The sequence below is a fragment of the Podarcis filfolensis genome (assembly GCF_964270895.1).
Source record: "Podarcis filfolensis genome assembly, chromosome: 16".
NCBI classification, from domain to species: domain Eukaryota; kingdom Metazoa; phylum Chordata; class Lepidosauria; order Squamata; family Lacertidae; genus Podarcis; species Podarcis filfolensis.
The window spans coordinates 2,025,119-2,046,254 of NC_139620.1; the positions used below are offsets into that span (position 1 = coordinate 2,025,119).

Sequence of the window (21,136 nt, forward strand, 5' to 3'; positions counted from 1 at the left end):
AGTTTGGTAGTTATTTCTCTCTTTGACATCTGGTGGGAGGGAGTTCCACAGGGAGGGTGCCACCACCGAGAAGGCCCTCTGCCTGGTTCCCTGTAACTTGGCTTCTCGCAGGGAGGGAACTGCCAGAAGGCCCTTGGTGCTGGACCTCAGTGTCCAAGCAGAATGATGGAGGTGGCCAAATGTATCTTGCTTGCAATTACCTTGAGCCTGTTCTCTGAAGGGGTCAATTTTCCAACTTAAAATGTGCTCCAGAATTCAGCTAACCTCAGAGTCCTTGAAAGAATATCATGGGCTTGACCTTGACTGGTCAGAATGCTTTTGCTTGTAACTGTCAAATAAATAGCATTGATCTGCACGTAGGTAAATAAATGAGTAGGGAAGCAGAGCAGTGATTGAACAACCAACCAAATGCATACAGAAAATAGTAATAATGATAGTAATAGCCAAGATGTTCTACTTTTTCTTTTTTCAGATTTTTTTATTGAATTTTAATAATGATAAAACACACCAATAGGGAAAAGATGTGTGGTCTGTAATTGGAAAGGGTCCCATAGTCTGAATTAAAACAAATAGGATATTTTTTCTTTTAGTTGTTCTTGTTTTTTATCAGTAATCTGTAACAACAACAACAGTTTTTTATAATAAAAAAGATTAAAAAATAACCTTGGGCTAGGCTAAATACAGGCATACGCTCCTTACCTGCGCTATATATATATATATATATATTTGTCTAAATGACACTTTGACCCCTGGTCCCCTTTAGCTTATGTGAGGTGTTTTCAAGAAGGGTGATTTGCCAAATGTTATGCTTTCTCATTGCTACACAGTTTGTGCAGCTTGTTTAATTGAGTAACTGAGTTCATTACCGTGAAGTGATGATAATGATATGTTCAGAAAGAAAACAATAAGTTCAACAGCAAAAATAAGATCATACGGATCAAACCTGGAACCATCTGTGTGTAAGGAATGTGTTTTACAACCCAAGTTCTTGCCCGCATGAATGTGGAATGATGGGATGCATCACAGTGATGGCGGTGGTATCCACAACAACATCAACAACCACAAAACTGCTGCTGAGACTCTTTGCCAACATTACATTCTGAAGGGACTTAAAAATAACAACAGTGGGCTTTGAATAAAATTAAATTTAACACAGGTTTGGACATTGTTAGTGCACAAAGTAGTATGGAAAGGTGAGACACAAACAGAAAAAGTAAAAGTCAAAACAGGAATGCAGACACAAATACATGCACTTTTCCCTTATGCAAATGTTATCAAAATGAGCCCCTCGTGTGCCTCTTGACAGAATAAAATCACCATCATCATCACCATCGTCATCATCAGGGTGTCTAACACCAATAAAATCACAGTAAAAACATAATAGGGGGGAAAGGGGGGGACCAATTTAAAATACAGGTTAAAATGCAATTTAAAATCCAGCCTCATTTTAAAGTAGCTGATAAAATTTAGCATTGTATCAGTTTCCTCTTTTCTCAGTTATTTATCAGCTGGTTAGCTGCCTTCAACCTTCCATCCCAACCCAACCCAGCCCAGCAGCATTTACATAATAACATTCTGCAGTTTGATGGGCAGCTGTCTACCACCCACCCAGATACCCTAGCCAAAGTAAACCCATTGATGTAGCAGCAAGTTACAGCAAGGAGAGTTCCTCTCTCCTCCCCCCACCCAAGAATATGTGTTCATGTGCTGCTCTCTTGGCTTTGGTTGACTTCAAGAGCCTGAAGATGGGAACCCAAGCTGTGTCGTTCGTCTCATTCTTATGGTTTCCCAAAAGCGACTGTTTGGCCACAGGATGAGAGTGTAGACACAGAGACAAGGACAATACAATGGTACCTCAGGTTACAAGCGCTTCAGGTTACGTGTTTTCAGGTTGCGGACCACGGGAAACCTGGACCGCGGGAAATCCGGAAGTACCGGAAAGGGTTACTTCCGGGTTTCTCTGCTCGCGCATGCGCAGAAGCACCAAATCGCATCACGCACGTGCGCAGATGTGGCACTGCAGGTTACGAACGCTGTGGGTTGCAGACGTGCCTCCATCACGGATTACGCCCGCAACCCGAGGTCCCACTGTAGAGACTTTTAAAAAGACTGGGAACCGTTTATGTTGTATTTATAAAAACACTGTAAAGAAGCGGACTTTGAGTAAACACTTACAATTAACAAAAACAAAAACAGAAGCTAAGATGTAAGAACTGGAGAATAACAAAGTGTAAGATGTAATCTGGAGGAAAAAATATGGTACAAAAATGATAAGAATTTACCATTACTTAATTTAACGACTACAATATTAAGGTAAAATAAAATAAGCAGGAGAAACAAACATTTAAAGAACCAGAAAAGGAAGTTGAAGGAAGTCACTGTGGGGAGGGGAGAGAGATTGGGATTCCCCCCCCCCCTTTATTTGTGATCATGATGAATGTGATGAATATAAAATTGTAAAACTTAACAAAAACTATTTTTAAAAAGAGAGTGTGTAGACAGGCCTCTGGCCTTTTCGATGTAGCAGAGTCTCATTGAGTCCTTGTGGTGCTCAGAGAGCTTTAAAAGACAAATAGGCAAACTCAAGGAGGAGAGACTTCTGGCTCAGTAGAACCTCCATCTCCAGAGGCAGTAAATCTCAGTCTCAGTTTCTGGGAATCACAAGTGAGGAGGGCACTCTTGTGCTCAGGTGCTTCCCAGTGGGGCATCTACTTTGCCAGTGTGGAGAGATGATGCTGGACTAAATGGGTATTTATTCTCATACAAGAGGGATGTCTTTACGTTCTTATATTTTCCAGAACATGAACGTCAAAAAAGGAGATGAGAATTCTTCTTTAAGCTCTGAATTCATGTCTTATCTCATCATACAAAACTTCTAGACTTTACCAGCTCTCAATTTCTTACTCTTCACATTCCTTCTTTACCCCATAACCCATTTCTGCCTGTCTGTACCCCACTTTTAACAACTCCTGAGGCCTAGAACAGCCTTCCATCTTCTAACCTCCTTTCAGAAAGCCGTGTTATATCAAGTCAGACTATTGGTCCATATAGACCAGTATTGCTTACACTGGCTGGCATCAGCTCTCCAGAGTGTCAGATAGGTGGGGTATAAATAAATAGATTATTATTATGCTGGAATCCACATTCCCAATGGTGAAACATCCATTGGACGGTGAAACCAAAACTGTCAATCTGTTCCCTACATGAACATTGTAGTTCAACGATATCTGGAGGACCACAAATCCCCCATTATTGGTTTAGATGATGAGCTAACCTGTCATGGCCCAATGGAATAATTCATATTTCCCCCTCCTAACACAGGTCCACTTGCCACAGTATGTATAAGAGGAGAGAGGTGCCACTGGGAACATCACAAGCCAGTTGTGAAAGTATCAAGTCACCCCTCCGTTATCTCCTGCATATGATAATAAAAAGTAACAGGCCTTTTAACATAGAAGCTCAGTTTGACTACCACCGCTAACCGAGATGAAGATGTGACCATTAATCTGCTTAATTCCCCCTTAAAGCTGTCTAAGACTTTGTCAAATCCCTTTTCAAAACCACCAAAGCCAGTCAGAAGCAGAGTTTAATCTGCTGCTAAGATTAAGACAGCTAAAAAACTGGGGAAGCCTATATCTCCTGCTGTATCCAAATCTGGACAACAGTAACTATGATTAAACTAACTTATTAGAAAACAATACATATAAACCAGCCCAACAGGCTTATGCGAAAATTGATATTTTTGTAAAGTTTTGGAACGATACAGTTAATGATAATGATAAACTTTATGCTGCTTTCAACCAACTGTAATTTCATGAGTATTTATCAAAATACTCATCTATTTAAAAGCAACAACAACCCTGAAGCCACATCCTGTGGTGTTGAGTTCCACAAGCAAATAATTTGTCATGCGAAGAAGAAGCCCTTATCCATGTGCGTAGTAATGTGTTCCACCTTTGGCTGCAGATGTTCCCAGCCTGCCTTTGCTTAAAAGGGCCACTTACCAGCAGAACAATATTTCTGACCCTTGCTTGATATTTTCACCTGGGTTTTGCATTGCTGTGGCCCAAAGGATTGGCCTCCCTTTCTCGAATACTTCTGGCTGGTCTTTGTGGAGTAGACCGGCCCTCCCTTCGTCATACCACTTGACCACTGTTGTTGGCCCTTGCTTGCATAGCCAGAGCTTCCCTTTGTGAAAGAAGACTGACTTGAATATTGTTGGCTACTTGGGCCTCCCTTGGTGATGCATTGTTGACTCGCACACTGTTGGCCTCCTTTGGTCGCGCACAGCCAGTCTCCTTTCGTTGCACATGCCGGCGAACACTGGATTGTGCTTTGCTGGGAAACCCACTGCCCACTGCTTTTGGGGGCGCACTGCTGTGTGGTTTGGGCGACGCATGACTGCTGGCAGCTAAAAGCGGCCGATTTGCACGGGGAGCAGCAGGTCTGCTGGGTGTACTGCGAAGAGCTGAGCGATTTCTGCTGTGGCGGATAGCACGACTGGATGCATTGAGGTGGCACACACTTCTGGCCCTGTGGGCAGCAGACTGGGATGCATGGTGCGCCATAGGTCTGCGGAGAGCAAGACTGTGTGCTTTGAGGTTCATAGCATGACTGGGGAGAGCATGGCTGTATGTATTCTGGTGCATAGCTCTGGGGGCTCTGTGGAGCATAAGGGGACTGGAGGTACCCAGGTGTGCAGGTATCTTGCCACTGGGGAGAGCATGGTGGGATGTATGGCTGCTGGCTCTGAGGTCTGTACCCTTTCGTGCCTTTGATGCCAGTATTCTGTTGGCAAATAGGGGGTGGCAGGCATGGCTGTTTACACTGTTGCTCGTAGCAATACATCTTGGGGGGCTGGTGGTTCAATGACAGGCAACCTGGGAGAGAGAAAACAGGAGACGGTCAGAACATACAGTTGCAATCGGAATTATGCAAAGCCCATTGCAAATCAGGCTTATTATTAAAACGGGCGGTCTTCTAGCTATTTGCAATGAGCAAATCAAACAAAAGCAATTGAAACAGCTCGACGCAATGGATGCTTCAAGTGGTTCCCTTGAGCTACATGCTTTGAGGCAGTAATGATTCTAACTACTGTTGGGTTGAAATAACGACAGACAGGTAGTGAGTGTCATCTGGGAGGCATCTCTTGAGCAAGTCTCAAGAAGCCTCTTTTATTGAATATTACAGCATTGCCACATATGTGCTTATTGCTGATTGGTTAACACAAGTACAAAGCAAAGGTTGCATTAATCACCAATAGATTAAGGACTGGGAAAGGGTGCACAGAACTAGACAGGCATGAAGACCTCCTAATTAAATTATAACCAATGATTAATATAGTAAGACTTAAAACAATTACTAATGATTGATATAGGAAACTTAAAAGAGCATAGTAACCACGTTCCGTAGATGTGATCAACTATGCATTAAGAATGGGTCAAAGTACAATGTTTTCCTGAACTCAATGTGAACTGAACATTCTAAGGTGGTGAGTGAATGTCTTAGTACGGTTTGTGCAGCATTATGTGCAGGAGCGAAACTTAAGAGCAAGACTTCCCATCAGGCCACAGTCGTGTATAGGATTATAGCACAGCAAACTACCAGTTTCTGGAAACCACAGGAGAGGGCTCGAGCGGTCTTGTTTCCCACTGAGGCAACTGGCTGGCCACTGTGAGAACCGGTTGCTGGCCTAGATGGGCCATTGGTCTGACTCAACAGCACTCTTCTTATGTACTTATGAAGATTTCTTTTTTTTAAAAAAAAAGTAGTTTTGTTGGGTTTTACTTTTTTATTATCATCACAATCATTATTTCAAGACGGGAAACAAAAGAAGAAAAGATAAGATATAGATCTCCAAGATGCGCCCCCCCCCCCCCCCGTGACTTCCCTCAACTTATTTTTCTGGTTTTTTTGATGAACTATCTCTCGCTGCTTATTGGTTATTTCTTATCCTCTTTCTGTTATTCCCTTGGGAAATATTAATACAGGGACAGATTTGTCTGATTGTCTATACTCCTTATTGTGGAGCACTTGTCCTTGGTGCTTGATATATATTTTCGTGACTTTGCATTGAAACCGTGAAGAGCTACTGCCGGTCAGTGGTGACAATACTGAGCTTGATGGGCCAATGCTCTGACTCAGTATAAGGCAGATGCTTACTTCCCGACCTTTCTCTCTCCACCCCCCACCCCCCACCAATCATCTCCTCATCTTCTGGTCTGCTGCTCAAGTGAGAAGGGAGCCCAAATTTATGGGGAAAGAATTTGTCTGAGAAATTGCCTCCAGATTTTCCTTTGAGATGCTTCCCCCAGATTTGATGGAGAATCCCGTCCCTGTAGAATAGCTCCCATTGAAGGCTGAGTGTGTCCATACAATCATAGAAATGTATAGTTGGAAGCAGCCACAAGACCATCCAGTCCAGCCCCTTGCAAGGCAGGAGTCTCTTGCCCAACATGGGGCTCAAACCCATAACCCTGTGATTAAGTATCTAATGTTGTACCAAGTGAGCTATCCTGCCTGTCGGCCAATGGTGACAGAATATCGATTTGACTGTTGGCAGTGTTCCCCCACCCCACATGACAAGGGATGGAAAAGTGGATAGGAGGTGGAATGGAATAAGGTCCGTATAGTTCAAGCTCTGGTTTTTCCAGTAGTGATGTATGGAAGTGAGAGCTGGACCATAAAGAAGGCTGATCGCCGAAGAATTGATGCTTTTGAATTCTGGTGCTGGAGGAGACTCTTGAGAGTCCCATGGACTACAAGAAGATCAAACCTCTCCATTCTGAAGGAAATCAGCCCTGAGTGCTCACTGGAAGGACAGACCATGAAGCTGAGGCTCCAAGACTTTGGCCACCTCATGAGAAGAGAAGACTCCCTGGAAAAGACCCTGATGTTGAGAAAGATGGAGGGCACAAGGAGAAGGGGACAACAGAGGACGAGATGGTTGGACAGTGTTCTCGAAGCGACCAGCATGAGTTTGACCAAACTGCGGGAGGCAGTGGAAGACAGGAGGGCCTGGCGTGCTCTGGTCCATGGGGTCACAAAGAGTTGCACACAACTAAATAACTAAACAACAACAACAACAGGTCCCCAACCGCCCAGTGACTTCCCTCAACTTCCTTTTCTGGTTTTTTTGATGAATTATCTCTCCCTGCTTATTGGTTATTTCTTATCCTTTAAGATTTTTAAAATAATTATTATTCTCTTATCATTCTAACATCATATTTCTGTTTCTATATTTGTTTTGTTCATTGCAAATCAAACCCTGCAAGTGAGTCCATTTCTTTACATTGATTCTGTAGATATATAACATAAATGGTTCCCAGTCTTTCTTAAAATCTCCATTGTCTTTATCTCGAAGCCTTTCCGTTAATTTTGCTATTTCAGCGTATTCCATCAGTTTTCTTTGCCATTGTTCTTTAGTTGGCATTTTCGCGCTCTTCTGTCTTTGTACTAGCAAAATCCTAGCCGCAGTTTTATGTTCTTATGATGATTCCAACTCAGTCCTCCTCTCAGCTTCGGACAATGCTCCAACCATTGCAGCACACTTCTTCCTTTTCCTCTCTTCCTGTGTGGATTTCCACTTTTCCTCCCAGCACCAGCAGATCTCATCTATGAAGTGTCTGAATATATTTGCTTCCCCGTAGGGTTCATGGGTTCACCCCCTGCCTTTGCAGAGTGGAAGAAGGTGAACAAACCCATGTGCATCACAGGCAGGACAGCTCAAATGCTGAAACCCATTGTTCTATTGTTCTGGGAATGGGTGTCAAACCCTGAACAGGAATGCAAAATGCCCACTCGTCCTATATCCTGTTTTGCTGACCCAGGCAAGCGTGCTGAGTGCACTGGTGCCATTTTATACAGAAAACGATTGCAAGGATTATACAGTGGTACCTTCGTTCTCAAACACCATGGTACTCAAACAACTTGGAACCCAAACACTGAAAACCCAGAAGTAAGTGTTCCAGTTTGCGAACTTCTTTCGGGAGTCGAATGTGCTCCATTTCGAATGTTACTCTTCCAATTTGAGTGTTATGCTGAGGTCTGTCTGTTTTTGCTATTTATTTTGCGTTTTTGTGGCTCTCTTCTTTGTTGTTTTTGTGACTGTGTGGAACCCAGCTCAACTATCGATTGACTGTGTGACTGCAGTACATTGTTTATTGCTTTCATTATATGGATCAATGGTTTCATTAGATAGTAAAATTCATGTTAAATTGCTATTTTGGGGGTTGTTTTTAAAAGTCTGGAACGGATTGATCCATTTTGCATTACTTTCTATGGGAACTCGCACCCTGGTTTTGAAAAGCTTTGGTTTTGGAACGGACCTCCAGAGCGGATTAAGTTTGAGAACCAAGGTGCCACTGTAGAATGATTAAAGATCTTCTAAGCTAGGAGCTATCCACCACATGGTGGCAAATTCCTATATTCTTTTAATTTAAAGTTCTCTCTCTGCACCTTAATGGGGTTTCCCTCCCTAATATCCTCCATCAACTCTTTCCCAACCCACAAAACCCATCTGCCATTAAGTGGGGAAGGGCCACAATTCGGTGGTAGAGGATCTGTCTTTCATGCAGAAGGTCCCGGGGTCAACCCCTCTCATGTCCAGGAAGGGCCAGAAGAGACCACCTGTCTGAAACCCTGAAGTGCTGCAACAGACAATGCAGAGGTGGTGATATAATAGCACAATGCAAAGTCACAGGAAAATATATCACCAAGGACCACAATAAGCAGTATAGATAAGCAGACAAATATAGACATAGTCTTTTTCTTTACAATCTCTCGTGTATTTCATAGAAGGAATATCAACTTGTAAGTCAAGACCTGGACGCTGTTCCAGTAAACTCAGCATTTATTCCCACAAAGGGGCTTAAAAATCAAGTCTAAGCAGTAAACAAGCAATAGCTTAGAAAACTGGACCAATCTGTCTCTATATTAATATTTCCCAAGGGAAGAACAGAAAGAGGCTCTTCAGCCTTCCTAACAAATAGAGAGAGCCTTGAACGCCTTGGCTCCCAAACAAATTGGCTCCCAAACAATTGAAACCCAGAAGGGAGTGTTCCAGTTTTTGAACGATTTTCAGAAACTGAACGTCCAGCGTGGCTTCCGCGGCTTCCGATTGGCTGCAGGACGCTCCTGCAGCCAATCAGAAGCCACACTTGGGTTCTGTTTGAGAACTGAGGTACGACTGTATCTCAAATCTACCCTGAGAATTACTTGATGGATGAAACCCTAAATCATTAAGAAATATATTAATATAATTCCATTGGTTGGGTTAAATATATTATATGCTGGAGGGCAAGCATGAACGAGAGAGAGAGAGAGAGAGAGAGAGAGAGAACTATCAACATTCTGTCACACACCTATGTGACCAAGAAGCAAAACTCAGGCTATGTAGATGAAAGAGGAGATGCAATTTTTAATGCCTGAAGATGCCAAGGCCAGGGAGAAAACCCATCCCCAAGATCATTTTGCAGCATCCAGCCCTTACACCAAACTCACCCTATTGACTTATCTATCTTATATATTTTCCAGGGTTTATATACAATCCATTATCATAAAAACTCAATTCGGTTTACAATAACTTTTTGCCACTACCAATACATAATCGGTTGGACAAGCTCATTTGCCTGAAGCTTGGGGCTATTCTCAGAGGAAAGAACCTCTGTCTAAGGCAGGGATAAGGGATAAGGAAGCAGACCCATCTGATCATCACTCTCATTGCAACTCCAGAAAGACATTACAAAGTCAAATGGAGCAGAAATATCATTTGGACGGCTCCACACCCTCATCCAACAGTCTGCCTGGCGCAGAAGAGCAATTAAGAGTAGAGGAAAGATCACACTTACCCTGCTCAGTGGAGAGGAGAGGAGGAGAGGAGAGCAGGACACACAGACCAGAACAGAGGAGCAAGGTGAAGGGGCAGAGAATTTATGCAGTTTCCTGCAACGGTCTTGTGGCCACGAGGCAGAGATGATTGCATGTGTAAATGGGATTCCTCTCAGCCTTACACAGACATTTTTACCTGCTGCTGTAGACCCAGTGACTCGCCAAGAGAGAACGTGGAGCCCAACTTGTGTTATCGTTAATTATCATGTCACGGCTAATTGGCAGGTGCTGCAGAGGTCACACCCTGCAGCTGTTTAGCAGGAGGAAGAGGCAGGAGATCAAAGGCTTCCAGACAATGGGACTCCATAAACAGCCCAGACAAACATTGGTGGTTAATTTACTTATTTATCTATCAGAATTGATTGCTTTCTGTAAGTCCTACTCAGAACAGAGCTAGTGACACCGATGGCCTTAAATTAGGGATGCCCATGGGTTTGACTGGGGTCAAACCTGAGTAGGACTTAATTGGAAAATATAACCCTAGAGGTGGTCACCAACTTGGATGGCTTTAAAAAGAGGATAAGATAAATGCATGAAGGATGGGGTGATTCATGGCTACTAATCCTGATAGCTAAGTTTTGCCTCTGCTGTCAGAGGCAGTAAGCTTCTGAATGATGGGAAGCACAGATGCTGAAAGCTTCTGTTGCACCCAAGTCATTCTTGTGGGCTTCCCATCTGCACCTGGTTGGCCACTGTGAAAACAAGATGCTGGACTTGATGGGCCTGATCCAGCAGGACTGTTGTTATTGTAGACCTATTGAAATCAATGGACCTTTGTTTACCATGTTGATTAATTTCAGTGTGTCTACTTTGAGTAGATGCAACCACTGTGATGTGGCTGCAAGGGTCAGTGGGCAAATTTGGGGGGCGGTGGCCATATTTTGAGTACTGAGAAACTGCCCTGACCGCCAGTGACAAAATAGCTCCCATGGGAGTGTGGTTGCCCGAGCGACTGCCTTATCTTTTATACACCCAGTCTTCTTCTTCTTTGGTGATTGCTCATAGCTGAGTAAGATTGTCTTCCTTAAACACGGTTTTAACAATGAGTCCGTAAGTGACTGTGGAGACCAATTCTGGATCCACACGTACTTCCACAGTGGGGACATTGGTTTCTGGGCGGGAGTTGATCACGGTGAGGGTTTGCCAAACACGCCTTCCTCTTAGCACATTTCTCCCTTGCGTCCTGAGTTCGAGTGTCTTCAAAGCCCATGACACCTTTGGTAAAGGCTGTTCTCCAACTGGAGCGCTCGCAGGCCAGTGTTTCCCAGTTCTCGGTGTTTATACTACATTTTTTAGATTTGCCTTGAGAGAGTCTTTAAACCTCTTTTGTTGACCACCAGCATTACGCTTTCCATTTTAAAGTTCAGAATAGAGTAGTTGCTTTGGAAGACGATCATCAGGCATCCGCACAATATGACCAGTCCAATGAAGTTGATGTTGATACACCCAGTAGATCACTGTTTCCAAAGATTTCAGAAGCCCACTAAGCAACAACTCACAGCAGGGCTTTTCGTGTGGCTGCTCCTATTCTATGGAACAGCGTCCCTGGCAAGAGATGGCAGGAACGGACTATCTGTGTTTTCTGGAAATGATTAAAGATATTTTCTGTTCCGACAGACTTTCCCAGATGGATTAACAGAATTTAGAAGAAAGAGCAAACTGTCTCTCGTGCTATTTCCTGTGACATTTCCCAGGACATTCTAGTGGGCACCTTGACTCCCATAGCTGACACATTGTCAACCCCTGGTTTATTGTGTTGCTTTTTTTAAAAAAAAAAAGTAGTTTAATTTGATAGATACCTTTGAATGGTTTGTATCCTGAAGGGCAGGATATTTGGTATTCTCACAACAGGGTAAATTTACAAGAAACATGTGCAAGCAAAAAGAGGACATTCTTCTTCTTTCCTCCTCCTCCTCCTCCTCCTCCTCCTCCTCCTCCTCCTCCTCCTCCTCCTCCTCTTTTCCTCTTCCTCTTCTTCTTCTTCTTCTTCTTCCTCTTCCTCTTCCTCTTCCTCTTCCTCCTCCTCCTCCTCTTCTTCCTCTTCTTCCTCTTCTTCTTCTTTGAATTTATATACCGCCCCATACCAGGAAGTCTCAGGGTGGTTCATAGAATAAAATCAAAATATAAAACCACAAAATACACAATCAAAATAAAAACAATAACCCAATAACCCCCTGTGCAAAAAACCCAACAACCCACATTTTCAAAGGGCATAGGATGTCAATCAAATCAAGCAAAGGGACGTTTTTGCCTGGCACCTGAAGGTGTATAATGAGGGCGCCAGGCGAACTTCCCTGGGGAGTTCCCTCCGTATAACACATTGCAGTAATCTAACCTTGAGGTTACTAGAGCATAGGGAACAGTAGTTAGGCTGCTATCTTCTGCCACCTTGAAGAGACATTATTCCATATGCTAAATTGGGGTTACAACTTGAGTTTCATGCCCTGGCAATTATGCGGGGACATCAATTTGTTGTGCTGCTGTGTGCCAACCATTTTTGGCACATATCACATTCAGATGAGGATGTGAAGCAATGTTTCAAGAAGGGGAATGAAACCATGCTTGGCTAGCCGCCATCATTCCTTTGCTTCCCTGGAAAATTCCAGTCAACTGAGATCGTTTTGTGAAATCTGCTGGGTTGATCAATGGCAGACTATGCCAAACCAATCCAGTAGCTGCCCTATGTGCCTCAAAGAGCAAGAAGTTTCAGAACTGTTATTTTGGTTGTAAGTCGCTATAATGATAATAATAATAACAACCTAGAGCTTATTCACAATTTGAGGGTAGAAGGACTGTATTCCTAGTTGAGTGAGGGATGGCAAAGGCATCTGGATAATCCGACAGTTAAACGGCGTTGAAGTAAGTCATTGAGGAATGTGTTTGCTCTGGGCTTCTCCACATCCATATAGCATGGTTAGCCAACATGGTGATCTCCAGAAGTTAATGTAACATAAGAAAAGAGCTTGCTGGAACCGGTCCAATGACCCATCTAGTCCAGCATCCTGGCCAAGCAGGAATGGAAACTCTTGTGGTAAGAATTTTAAGGTCTTAGATGTATAATAGATGTTCATAAATGTACCAACCAAGCACGTACATAGATCAGCTCAGGAAGACCGACCATTTTTGATTCCCAAACTGACCAAATGTTTCCTCTGCAAGGAGGGAGGGGGTCAGGGAGCCTTCCCTTTGTCTCAGGAACTGAGTAATCAGCATTTTAATGGGTGACAGGAAAGGCAATCAGTAAAGGCAATCAGTTAACCTGGTAGACAGGAAAAACAGCATTCAAATTTCTGTTTTAGACCTCCTTTTCTGTGATGTAGGTATGATGTTTGTGGGGGTGGTCTTGGGTTACACCCCTTTTGTGATGTATGTATGATGTATGGAGGGGTGGTCTTGAGCTCCAGGGCAGGGAATTTAAAATGTCTATATAAGGGCAGGCACTCTTTTGTTCTGGGTTCCTCCTCCCTCCTGCGTGTGGTGAGTGAGGACCCTGTTGCAACAGATCAATAAAGATCAGGCTTACTAGCTGCTTTGCTTCTCAATATTCTCTGGTTGGCCTCTGTTATTTTCTCCTACCAATAGGGAACCTACACAAGGACTCTATATGGGCTCTTGGGTACCCCATAAGGGAAAAAAAGGGCAGATTTTTGTTTACAACACTCTCAAGCAGGACTCAAGGACAAAAGCACTCTGTCCCATCCTGGTATTCCAGCCCGGACACTGAGGTCCAGCTCCGAGGACCTTCTGGCGGTTCTCTCACTGTGAGACATGAAGCAACAGGGGTCCGGCAGAGGGCCTTCTTGGTAGTGGCGCCCTCCCTGTGGAACGCCCTCCCATCAGACGTCAAGGAGACAAACAACTATCTGACTTTTAGACAAAACCAAAAAAAAATTTTTCCTTCCAGTAGCACCTTAAAGACCAACTAAGTTAGTTCTTGGTATGAGCTTTCGTGTGCATGCACACTTCTTCAGATACACTGAAACAGAAGTTGTACAAAGGAATTTCAGAAATAGACTGGAAAGAGAAGCTGCTGAATTGCAACTCATTACCAAACTTAAAACCATGGAGAGACCTGGTCTGAACAAAGACATTGGATTCTTATCTCATTATACATGACAAAGCCATTTTTCACCTTCTCACCCCTTGCTTTTTCCTGTAAGACCTATTGCAGTCGTTAAGAGTCGTCAACAGGCTCATCACAGCTATCTGCCAATCACCCATTCCCACCACCCTTCTGAGTAATACCCCTCCCCACCTTCTCACTATATAGAAGGATCTGGCAACTTCTGCTTCAGTGTATCTGAAGAAGTGTGCATGCACACGAAAGCTCATACCAAGAACTAACTTAGTTGGTCTTTAAGGTGCTACTGGAAGGAAAGTTTTTTGTTGTTGTTTTTTTTGACTATGGCAGACCAACACGGCTACCTATCTGTAACTGACTTTTAGAGGACATCTGAAGGCAACCCTGCTCAGGGAAGTTTTTAATGGTTGGTGTTTTGTTGTGTTTTTAATATTTTGTTGAGAGCCGCCCAGAGTGGCTGCGGAAACCCAGTCAGATCGGTGGCTCATTATTATTACAGTCGTGCCTTGGAAGCCGAACGGAATCTGTTCCAGAAGTCTGTTCGACTTCCAAAATGTTCGACCTTCAAGGCGTTGCTTCCGATTGGCTGCAGGAGCTTCCTGTAGCCAATTAGAAGCTGTGGAAGCCCTGCCAGATGTTCGGCTTCCAAAAGAACGTTTGCAAACAGGAACACTCACTTCCGGGTTTGTGGCATTCGGGAGACAAAATGTTCGACTGCTAAGGCATTCATCAACCAAGGTACGACTGTATTATTATTATTATTATTATTATTATTAACCATGGAGGCAGAGCAGAGTCGATGTGACTGCTAGCCATTGATAGCCTTATTAGCCGTGAATTTGCCTAATTATCTTTTAAACTTGGTGGCCATCACTGCTTTCTGTGCGAATGACTTCCATAGCTTAACGATGTGCTGCATGAAGGAGTACATTCTTCGTTTGACAGCAACTCCCAACATCCCTTACCTTTGGCCACGCTGGATGGGGCTGATAGGTGTTCTAGTTCAACAACATCTGGCAGTCCAGAGGCTGCCCATTCCTGCATTAACATCTGCCGTGGGGCTGTTGTTGTACACCGGCCTGAAATCTTTTGATAAGGGAAAGTATAGAAATAATAATAATAATAATAATAATAATAATAATAATAATGTCAGTGGCTGACTGAACTAGGCCAACACTACTATCTCTTAGAGGGGACGCGGGTGGCGCTGTGGGTTAAACCACTGAGCCTAGGACTTGCCGATCAGAAGGTCGGCGGTTCGAATCCCCGCGACGGGGTGAGCTCCTGTTGCTCGGTCCCTGCTCCTGCCCACCTAGCAGTTCGAAAGCACGTCAAGTGCAAGTAGATAAATAGGTACCGCTCCGGCAGAAAGGTAAACAGCGTTTCCGTGAGCGGCTCTGGATCTCCAGAAGCGGCTTAGTCCTGCTGGCCACATGACCCGGAAGCTGTACGCCGGCTCCCTCGGCCAATAAAGTGAGATGAGCGCCGCAACGCCAGAGTCAGTCACGACTGGACCTAATGGTCAGGGGTCCCTTTACCTTTACTATCTCTTAGGAAATTCTACCACTCATCTCAAAAAGGAATTTATAGTCCAGAACACATGTGGGGAGACCTTTGCTGCCACCCACCGTTTTGGGTCCAACAACCGACACCCCTGACCTTTGTCCATACTGACTGGAGCAGAAGACATCCAACAATATCTGCAGGGCACTACTTAGACCACCACTGCTTTTACATGTGCAGGTGGAGGATAGATCTGAAGAAGAACAGGAAGGAAGTGCTTGGCTGTTCACCCACAACCAACTGGCCGCTTCCTCCCTCCTCTTATTGATGCTATCTGAGTGGTATGGTTGCCATGTCCGTATGGCTTCATCCCAAGATGCTCTGGTTTGGAATGCAAGGGCCACGTGGCTCAGGAGCTGCCATTATCTCATGTCACGGTGTGAGGCGCAAACCAAATCATTAGGTTGCATCAGCCAAGATTACAACACTGGCACACGGAGCACATTGCCAGTTAAGATCTGCAGCTCTTACACCAGCCTACTGATGAACCTGAGGGACATCTGGAGTTTGAGCCAGGAGCTGTTTCACTTGTGTCTTGTTTAAGGGCTTTCAAAAGATATCTGGTTGGCCACTGTGGGAACAGCATGCTGGACTAGATAGGTCCTCTTTGACCTGAACCTATTGGATTCTTCTGATGTTTTTAGGTGACAACAAAGAGATGGGATGGAGAGAACAAGAGAGAAGCAACATAATGTGCAATTCCATTCAGTTCCACACACTTCAGCTTCTTGTCAGTAGATGAGGACACTGAAACAAAAAAATGACTTTGGGCTCATCCAGAGTTCCTTTTCTGTTGCATTTCTAGACAGATCCAAGCTTCAAAGCACTGTGACTGAGCACTCCCCACACCAACACTTTCCCCATGGAAACCTGCTCTTTACTGGTGAATCAGAGCAAATTGCAAACTACAGAAAACCAGAATTGCCATTTGTTCTGATCCAGCATTAAACAGCAGGATTTTGCAGGGAAAGTGTCATGGCAAAAAAGGGGGGAGCACTTGGACACAGTGCTTTGCCTAGAATTGCGGTATAAAAGGTAAGTGTAGGTGAGCCCTCTGTTTGAGAGTTTCTTAGAGGCATCTGGTTGGTCACTGTAAGAACAGGATGGTGGATTAGATGGGCCATCAGCATGATCCACCAGTTTTCCCTTATGTTTTGATGGGTCTGTGACTTCTGTACATTGTGGAATGTGTACCACACCCCAGCACCCTCTTCAGACACAAAAAGGGACAGAGATGTGAGAGACCAGCCCATGGGACAGGCAGATGGTGAGAGCTGCAGCTGCTATGAACACTAGGAACATAGTCATGTAAAAGTTCAGGCCATTTATCCATATTGCCCAATTGCTTTTTCTTTCTCCAAATGAAAATTCACAGGAACATAGGAGGCTGCCTTGGTGAGTCAAGCAACTGGTCCATCTAGCTCAGAGCTGTTGACACACCTGGAACACTGTGTCCAGTACTGACACCACAATTTAAGAGGGGTATTGACAAGCTGGAACTTTGTGCAGAGGAGGGGGACCAAGATGACCAAGGGTCTGGAAACCAAGACTTATGAGGAATGGTTGAGGGAGTTGGGTATGTTCGGCTGGAAAAGAAGCGACTGAGAGGAGATATGATAGTCATCTTCAAATAGCTAAAGGGCTGTCACATGGAAGATGGAGCCAGCTTGTTTTCTCCTGCCCTGGAGGCTAGAACCTGAAACAATAGGTTCAAGAAAGGAGATTCTGACTAAACATCAGGAAGAACTTTCTGACAGTGAGAGCTGTCTGACAGTGGGAGATTGTGGACTCTCCTTCCTTGGAGGTGTTCCTGCTCCAGGTGGATCACGTTTGGTCAAAACTCTCCACTATGACCTGTCCATCTTGGGTGGCCCTGCACGGCAAAGCTCATAGCTTCTCTGAATTATTCAAGCCCCTTCGCCACCACTGTTCAACCATCTCATCCTCTGTCGTCCCTTTCTCCTTGTGCCCTGAATCTTTCCCAACATCAGGGTCTTTTACAAGGAGTCTTCTCTTCTCATGAGGTGGCCAAAGTCTTGGAGCCTCAGCTTCAGGATCTGTCCTTCAGGACCTGAGTGCTCACTGGAAGGACAGATCCTGAAGCTGAGGCTCCAATACTTTGGCCACCTCATGAGAAGATTCCCTGGAAAAGACCCTGATTTTGGGAAAGATGGAGGGCACAAGGAGAAGGGGACGACAGACAACGAGATGGTTGGACAGTGTTCTCGAAGCTACCAGCATGAGTTTGACCAAACTGTGGGAGGCAGGGGAAGACAGGAGTGCCTGGCGTGCTCTGGTCCAGGGGGGCACAAAGAGTTGGACACGACTAAATGCCTAAACAACAACAACAATCCTTGATATGACACCCTTTCTGAACATAGCCACCTTACACCAAGTCAGACCAATGGTTCATCTAGCTGAGTGCCGCCTACACTGGTTGGGAGTGGCTCTCCAGGATTTCAGACAGAAAGCCTCTCCCAACCCTACCTGGAGATGGGAAGGATAGCACCTGAGACCTTCTGCATATAAAGCAAACGCTCTACCACACAGCCACTCTCCACGTCCAACCAGAAGTCTGCTTCATGTTTGGTCAGCAGTGCTGGCTATTTTTCTGAGTCATGCAAAGTAGTGATGCAGCAGTTTCGCCCTCAAAGCCCTAGAGATGAAGTAGGCTCCGCACACAAGATGTGGACGATGGCCCTTTACTTGCAGGATGGCAACTATTGCAAACAGTATTATTTGTGCATATCAAGTCCGATGCAATGCGTTTCTCGCCCTTGAGCCCAAGAGAGGGTTTTCCTGCTTCTTGCTTCCAAAACTTCTCTGAAGCAGTCCATAAATTATAGCTTGTCTGTCCACACCAACTACTCTGGGCAGCGTGTTGGAGTGACCACACTCAGCAAAACAATGGCAAAAGAGAGCCAGTGTGGTGTAATGGTTAAGAGCGGTGGACTCGTAATCTGGTGATCCGGGTTCGTTTCCCCGCTCCTCCAAACTCTTCTTCTTTTTCTTCAAAAGAACAACCAGCCAACCTCTAACTCCCACCCCTCTTACCACTACCTATGACACATGCATGCTCACTTTTAAGAGAGCAAGCAAACTGACAATGCAATGATTCAGCCTTTCTGTGTCCTTAATTAGAGTCACAAGATTTGCAGCTGTTACATTACATAGGTTCTCTTTTACCCAGTACACTTTATTCTTTGTAAAGTACATTCGTAAAGTACATTTGTACATTACCAGTACAAATACTAAGAAGCACGTTTCTACCAGCTGGGTAACTTGCAAAAGATTTGCTTCCAGCTCAAGATACCATCTGCAGTAACCCTACTGAGCATTAGGGACCACAGCAGTGGAGGCAGGGAGGAGGATGGAGTCCTGCAAGTCTTGAGGCTGGAGTTCAGTGGTACGGCATCTGCACTGCATGCAGAAGGTCAAAGGTTCAATCCCCAGCATCTCCAGTTATTTTCAACACTCAGGGGCACAGCCTCTCAAGGATTCCAGCCAAAGATTTCTTCCAGCCCTATCTAGGAATGCCAGGATTTAGCCTGGGACCTTCTTCACGGAAAGCGAAGGCTTTACTACTGAGCTTTGACCATTCCCCAGAGAGGGAACAATCCCTGTGCATTTTGTAGTTCTGTGGCATCTTTTTTTGTGGCTGTGTGGAAACTGGCATGTTGAGATTTAGCCAGCAGTCACGAAATTAAAAGACAGCTGCTTCTTGGGAGAAAAGCAATGACAAACCTAGACAGCATCTTAAAAAGCAGATACATCACCTTGCCAACAAAGGTCCATATAGTTAAAGCTATGGTTTTCCCAGTAGTGATGTATGGAAGTGAGAGCTGGACCATAAAGAAGGCTGATCGCCAAAGAATGGATGCTTTTGAATTCTGGTGCTGGAGGAGACTCTGGAGAGTCCCATGGACTGCAAGAAGATCAAACCTCTCCATTCTGAAGGAAATCAGCCCTGAGTGCTCACTGGAAGGACAGATCCTGAAGCTGAGGCTCCAATACTTTGGCCAGCTCATGAGAAGAGAAGACTCCCTGGAAAAGACCCTGATGTTGGGAAAGATGGAGGGCACAAGGAGAAGGGGACGATGGAGGGCGAGATGGTGGGACAGTGTTCTTGAAGCTACTAACATGAGTTTGACCAAACTGCGGGAGGCAGTGGAAGACAGGAGTGCCTGGCGTGCTCTGGTCCAGGGGGTCATAAAGCGTCAGACACGACTAAACGACTAAACAACAACAACAAGAGAAAAGGAGATCAGCCAGTGTAAGGCAGATCAAAGCTCAGCTGAGCTTCTGAACAAACCATGAGAAGCAGAACTGTGAAAACACCCCTGAGAGGGGAGTGGCAAAAGGTGATGAGATGTCCTTCAAGATCTGAGAGCATCAGCTGCCACCACCCTTTTTAATTGAGAAAAAGGGATCAGCAACTTTGGAGTAATTGAAAATTATGATGCAACCACATAACCTTGGGAATCCAGATTTCCCAGTCTGGCATCAGCTACCAGGTCTGGACAGAAGGTGGAGCCAAAGAACTTCAGTATTTAAAAAGTTCTTGTTTTTGTATTTGTTAAGAACAAATTTAAAAATGTAGATTCTTAAAAAATAGATAAAAACAAATAAGGATCCCAGCTCTGTGGTCCAATGGGACTTTTTGGTTTAGACAAAAAGTAGGAGTTGATATGGTGGAAAATTATAAAAATGATCCCTGGCCTGGAGAAAGTTCATAAAGAAAAGGTTTTCTCCCTCTCCCACAAGACTAAAACTTCTGGGCACGCAATGAAGTTGAATGTTGGAAGATTCGAGACATATAAAAGAAAGGAATTCTTCACACAGCACAAACTATGGAACTCGCTGCCACAGCAGGTAGTAGTGGCCACATACTTGGGATTAAAAAGAAAATTAGACAAATTCATGGCGAAAGCTATCAATAGCTATTGGCCATGATGACTATGATCTGCCTCCATGGTTGGAGGCAGTAAAGGTTAAAGGTAAAAGGTAAAAGACCCCTGGATGGTTGAGTCCAGTCAAAGGTGACTATGGGGTTGGCGCTCATCTCACTTTCAGGCCAAGGGAGCTGGCGTTTGTCCAGAGACAACTTTCCAGGTCATGTGGCCAGCAGGACTGAACCACTTCTCATGCAACAGGACACCATGACGGAAGCCAGAGTGCATGGAAACATCGTTTACCTTTCCACTGCAGTGGTACCTATTTATTTACTTGCACTGGCGTGCTTTTGAACTGCTAGGTTGGCAGGATCTGGGACAGAGCGACGGGATGAGCTCTGGGATTCGAACCGCCGACCTTCCGATCGGCAAGCCCAAGAGGCAGTAATGCTTCTGAATACTAGTTGCTGGAAACCACAGGAGGGAAGAGTGCACTTATGATCAGGTCTTGCTTGTAGGTTTCCCACAGGCACATATAATAATAATTTATTATAATAATTATAATAATAATTGGGTTTCCCCAGTCACACTGGGCGGCTTCTAACGAAAGATTAAAAATACAATAAAGCATCAGACATTAAAAACTTCCCTGTACAGGGCTGCCTTCAGATGTTTTCTAAAAGTCAGATAGTTAATTTCCTTGACATCTGAT

General features: G+C 44.5%; 1 long non-coding RNA gene across 2 annotated transcripts in view; it reads right to left on the minus strand.

Annotated features, from left to right (window-relative positions):
• Positions 1 to 457: 457 nt before the first annotated feature.
• LOC310751984 overlaps positions 458 to 21,136 on the minus strand; it is a 297,164-nt gene continuing 276,485 nt past the window's right edge. For both annotated transcript variants that reach the window (XR_014542755.1, XR_014542756.1), the window contains exon 2: positions 458 to 1,909. This is a non-coding gene — a long non-coding RNA (uncharacterized lncRNA). The remainder of the gene's footprint in view (positions 1,910 to 21,136) is intronic.